Source organism: Hyla sarda, chromosome 1, assembly GCF_029499605.1.
Source record: "Hyla sarda isolate aHylSar1 chromosome 1, aHylSar1.hap1, whole genome shotgun sequence".
NCBI classification, from domain to species: Eukaryota; Metazoa; Chordata; class Amphibia; order Anura; family Hylidae; genus Hyla; species Hyla sarda.
Window position 1 is genome coordinate 527,340,508 of NC_079189.1, and position 6,378 is coordinate 527,346,885.

Genomic DNA, 6,378 nt, shown 5'->3' on the forward strand with positions numbered 1-6,378 from the left:
TGACAGAATACTAGAACGATCAGGAAGAGAAGCATGTGGCTGAGCACTTTGATTCCCACTCATTGGGAATGCAACAAAGTGGTCCTACAGACTAACATTGGGAGATTGTGGCACAAAGATGAGATAGAATGTACTTATTACGCACTTACGCCTCCTTCTAGAGATCTAAACTCTTGACATGTCTCTATGACCTCAAAAGTTTGCCATTTAACTTCAGAATATTTTACTTAAATGGTATGTGAATACTTTTTTTTTTTTTACTAGTGCGAAATGTTGATTCCAACTTGCAGGATTCCTCTCTATTTACTATGGGGAGTCACAGATTCACAAGTCTGATGAGCTTTTTCTTGGTAGAAATTTCCAGCGATTTATTCACAAGGTTTCCTGCGAATTCTACAATGAATAGATTGGGTTGTGAAACAACGCCACTTATCTGTCCTCCCTGCCCCTTTTTCTGGTTTGTCAGGTTTGTAGGTTTATTTTGGCACAATGCGCCAAAAGATCTGCCACAAACACAATTTGTGGTGCACTCCACTACATTTTGGTGCACAACTCAACAAACAGGTTGGGTTTACAATAGTAAATCAGGGCCTATATGTGTCTCTGAACTGAGACAAAATACAGGAAGCGAGGACAGGATGAGCAGGGCTCTGTGCAGGCTCCTGGCTTGTCAACCATCCTGGTGTGTGAGCCGGGGGTATGTCACAGAGCCTCACTGCACAGAGCAGCCAGTTGTCAGCTCTGTGGAGTAAAGGGAGAAAGTTCCCACATGAGATGTGAAGATAAGAGTGATGCTGAACTGCAAGCAGTATAAACAACATAAGCAAGAGAATTGCGAGCCATATCAAAGAGAAAACAGGATTTACGCACAAAGACAAGATCAGCATCAGATAAAGAGTATACAAATGACAAGATGACCAGTCTGTGAAATGGCAATCTTAAAGTCTTACTCTTCAGTCTGACCACAGTGCTCTCTGCTGCCACCTCTGTTCATGTCAGGAACTGTCCGAAGCAGGAGAGGTTTGCTATAGGGATTTGCTTCTACTCTAGACAGTTCCTGACAGGGACAGAGGTGTCAGCAGAGAGCACTGTGGTCAGACTGAAAAGAACGACTCAACTTCCTGTGGAGCATACAGCAGCTGATAAGTACTGGAAGGGTTAAGATTTTTAATAGAGGTTATTTACAAATCTGTTTAACTTTCTGGCACTAGTTGATTAAAAAATTGTTTTGCACCGGAGTACCCCTTTAATGGGTTCCCCTTATAGTGTTCATGTGGGTTTTGTTGTATTTTTCATATGGATCAAATGTATATACTATCCTGCATGTATGGAAAACAAATGCTATTACTACATGCTAAAGTCTGTTTTATGACACATTTACACAGTGGAAAAAATCCACCACATGGTCCACTTCCAAGGCATACCATCAGATGTCTGATGTAGGTTTTCCACAGACGAGAAGCCCTGCCAGCACCCAGCCTCTCATACTCCAGAGAAAGCACCTTCACCAGGTCACCGAAAAAGTTCCTAACCTCCTCATCCACAGGGAGGATTTTAAGGTGCATCGACACTAAACACTGTGTGTTCCACGTGTAGTACCTGACCACTGAGCTAACTAGGAATAAAGTGCTCCGGTCCCAGCCTCCAATGTTTCCGAATGCCCCATAGGCCCATTCCGCATAGGAGAAACTGGCCAGCCAAGGCCAACCGATGGAAGTGCCCACCCTGTTGTAAACCTCTGTGTTAAAGGGACAATAAAGCAGAAAATGCTCTATGCTTTCCAGCATGCCTCCACACTCTTCGCGGGGACATCCCCGGTCCTAAGAGCTCCTGCACTTCAGATTGTCCCTCACACACAGTTTCCCCTGGAAGCAGCGCCAAGTCAAGTCCCAAAACTTCAAGGGGATCCTGATAGAATTCAAAAGCCCTAAACCAACCTCCAGATCCCAACTTGGGCTATGCTTGAGCACCAATGGCCTCTGGAAATGAGAAGAAAGAACCCTCTTGTCCTAATCTCCCACATTCCCAGACCCCACCGACGAATAACCTTCAGAACCGGGGTAGCATAAGCCGGGAGATGCCCATGTGGTGTGCGAAGATCCTTCATTTGCCCTCCTGTCTCCCATTCCTGAAAGAAAGGCCGAAACCATCCCCTACAGGAGGATACCCACGGAGGAGCCCTTTCTTTCCAGAGGTTTGCTATATTGGTCTTAAAGGCTTTTATATATATATATATATATATATATATATATATATATATATCAACTGGCTCCAGAAAGTTAAACAGATTTGTAAATTACTTCTATAAAAAAATCTTAATCCTTTCAGTACTTATGAGCTGCTGAAGTTGAGTTGTACTTTTCTGTCTAAGTGCCCTCTGATGACATGTGTCTCGGGAACCGCCCAGTTTAGAAGCAAATCCCCATAGCAAATCTCTTCTACTCTGTGCAGTTCCCGAGACAAGCAGAGATGTCAGCAGAGAGCACTGTTGCCAGACAGAACGCAACAACTCAACTTCAGCAGCTGATAATTATTGAAAGGATTGCATTATGCAATTCTGGCTACTGAAGAATGAGACCCCTGTCTTGAAACGCGTATAACCCTGTTTGCCATTCATATCTACCTCCATCAGCACCTTTATAACTATCGGATACCTACGTTATAGCCTTTTGCAGCGCTGCAGTACCCTCATCTTGGACCACTATTGGGATCACGCACGCGATCCAGCACGAGGACGCCAGCTCACTTACCTGTTCATACCATCCAGTAAACGCTACGGCCGGACGCAGATCCGTGCCCACCTGTACCCCGCCGCGACCGCTGGAGCAACTACTCCGTGGCCGGAGGCAACTCTGTGCCAGCTCCGAGTGTCATCACTACCGCAAGACAGCGTGAACCATACCCCGTTGCGGACTACAGGTACCATACTGTATGTACAGCGTTTCTGAAACTCCTTTATAACACTGTGAACAAGTCTGGCACTCTATATACCATTATCTATCTCAACCTGCTGCACAGACATCACTTTACCATAGACTATTTCTCTAGCAAATTGACATTCATTTAAAGGTGGCTGATCGTGATATATAATTTTGCATATCATCTTTTAATATATTTTTATATTTTTATTAGTATATGTTTTTTAACAGTTGTAATACATCTTGTGCAAGGGCCCTGCACTGATGTATATTGCATCATGATTGAATAAATGTAATTTATATTTTTCATGTTTCCAACCTTTATTGGGGACTACTAAGGAATATATATCTAATTTCCATTTTTTTATTCACTATAGCAATATTTTTATATATTTTTTAATTTCATTTATTTATTTTTTTCTTTTCTATTTTCTTTCCTCTCTTCTATTTCCTCATTTCTTTTTTCCACTGGCTCTAGAGGACTGGTTTCTGTATACACCTGTTATACATCTTTTTTTTAGTGTATGCATGTTGCCAGAACCTCTCTGGACCCAGGTCTACAGTGTGTTCTTCCAAATGTTATGGGGGAATAGACTGAACCTAGTGAAGTGGGAGGTTACTTATTGTACGAGGTCCTGGGTTATACAGGTGAGCTGTACTGGGAAGTTTACCTTATCACACTGTATTTCACCTGGCATTTCATTTTCCTTGGTGAATACAGTGGAGAAGAATTTGTTTAACCCCTTAAGGACACATGACGTTCTCATACGTCTCCATTTCCGAGTCCTTAAGGACACATGACGTATGAGAACGTCATGTGTTTTACCGCCCCCCCGCAACCATCTGGAGCAGAGCCGGTGCCCGATGCCTGCTGAAATCGTTCAGCAGGCATCGGGGCATATCGCCCAGGGGGGTCATGATGACCCCCCATGTCGGCGATGGCCGCAGATCGCTGGACAATTCAGTCCAGCGATCTGTGGCGGATTCCGGGTCAATCGGGTCTCCAGTGACCCGGTGACCCGGAATCATTGGCTGATCGGGGCCATCAGAGACGGCCCCGAACAGCCATAGCCAGCAGGGGTGAGGTGGCACTGGTGCCACCTCACGATCGCCCTGATTCGTCGGCCGGATTACCAGCCGACCAATCAGGGCGCCTGCTGCTGGTGTCACTCCCGCAACCCGCTCCGCCCCTCTTCCGGAGGACGTGAGCGGGTGCGGGACGTGCACCCCGGGTGCTGGGGACCCCGATCCCCGGCATCCCTGTTGGGATCGGGGCCCTAGGAGCAGCGGCGGCGGCGACGACGAGGGACTGACCTGATGCGGCTGGATCGTTGGAGGTGAGTGACAGCCTCCTGCTGTTGCTTAGCAACAGCTCCCAGCATGCAAAAAGGGCATGCTGGGAGCTGTAGTTATGCAACAGCAGGAGGCAGACCACCACAACTCCCAGCATTCCCTTATGGGCATGCTGGGACTTGTAGTTTTGCAACAGCTGGAGGCACATTCTTTCTATGGAAAAGTATACTTTCAGCTGTTGTATAACTACCAAACTCCCAGCTTGCACAATTAGCTAAAGTGCATGCTGGGAGTTGTAGTGGTGCATCTGGTGGTTGCATAACTACAACTCCCAGCATGCCCGTTGGCTGTCTGACTGCTGAGAGTTGTAGTTTTGCAACAGCTGAAGGCATACTGAGTTAAGTAGCAAACCAATGTGTCTCCAGCTGTTGCATAACTACAATCCCCAGCATCCCCAGCCAAAGTAGTATGCCTCCAGCTGTTGCATAACTACAAGACCCAGCATGCCCTTCCGCTGTCCATACATGCTGGGGGTTGTAGCTTTTGCAACAGTTGAAGGCACACTGGTTGCAAAACACTGAGTTTGTTACCAAACTCGGTGTTTCACAACCAGTGTGCCTCCAGCTGTTGCAAAACTACAACTCCCAGCATACACTGATAGACCGTACATGCTGGGAGTTATAGTTTTGCAACAGCTGGATGTTCCCCCCCCCCCCCCAATGTGAATGTACAGGGTACACTCACATGGGCAGATGATTACAGTAAGTATCCGGCTGCAAGTTTGAGGTGCGGCAGCTCAAACTGCCAGCGAGAAACTACTGTGAACCCCCGCCCGTGCGACTGTACCCTAAAAACACTACACTACACTAACACACAATAAAATAAAAAGTAAAAAACACTACATATACACATACCCCTACACAGCCCCCCTCCCCTCCCCAATAAAAATGAAAAACGTCTGGTGCGCCACTGTTTCCAAAACGGAGCCTCCAGCGGTTGCAAAACGACAACTCCCAGCATGCACTGATAGACCGTACATGCTGGGAGTTGTAGTTTTGCAACAGCTGGATGTCCCCCCCCCCCAATGTGAACATACAGGGTACACTCACATGGGCGGAGGATTACAGTAAGTATCCGGCTGCAAGTTTGAGCTGCGTCAAATTTTCTGCCGCAGCTCAAACTGCCAGCGAGAAACTACTGTGAACCCCCGCCCGTGTGACTGTACCCTAAAAACACTACACTACACTAACACAAAATAAAATAAAAAGTAAAATACACTACATATACACATACCCCTATACAACCCCCCTCCCCAATAAAAATGAAAAACGTCTGGTACGCCACTGTTTCCAAAACGGAGCCTCCAGCTGTTGCAAAACAACTACTCCCAGTATAGTGGGGTGATGACGTGGGCCGTACCAGGGGAACGGAGTCTAAGGGGTTACTGGTTTTCATCAGAGCCCGCCGCAAAACGGGATGGACTTGCAGCGGCAGGTAACCCCCAGGTCGTTCCCCCCGATAGTGACTCAACCCCAACTGACGGCTGAGATAAGTCTAGTAAGGCGCCCCATCTGGTCGGGCCCTGCACCATTTGGGACAGATAATTGTCTTTAGTTATAGTCAGAAACCTGTTTCCTTTATGAGATTCACAGGACTCAGTCTCCCAGTTTATATGCGGATAGTTAAAGTCCCCCATTATTATCACATCATTTGGATTTGCTGCCTTGTTTATTTGCCTCAATAATTGATCTTCTGGCTCTTCCATTATGTTTGGTGGCTTACAGCAAACCCCTATCAGAATTTTTTTTTTATCTCCATATATTTCTACCCATAATGACTCCACATTATCGTTTCCCTGCCAAATATCCTCCAGCAGTGCGGTCTACAAATTGGATGTCAGGATCCGGATACTGTGAGGATACTGGTGGTGGATCCTCTGTGTCAGTGGGGTGATGACGTGGGCCGTACCAGGGGAACGGAGTCTAAGGGGTTACTGGTTTTCACCAGAGCCCGCCGTAAAACGTGATGGACTTGCAGCGGCAAGTAACCCCCAGGTCGTTCCCCCCGATAGTGACTCAACCCCAACTGACGGCTGAGATAGGCGCGGTACAAGGGATTAGGCAAGAGCAAGGTCGGACGTAGCAGAAGGTCAGGGCAGGCAGCAAGG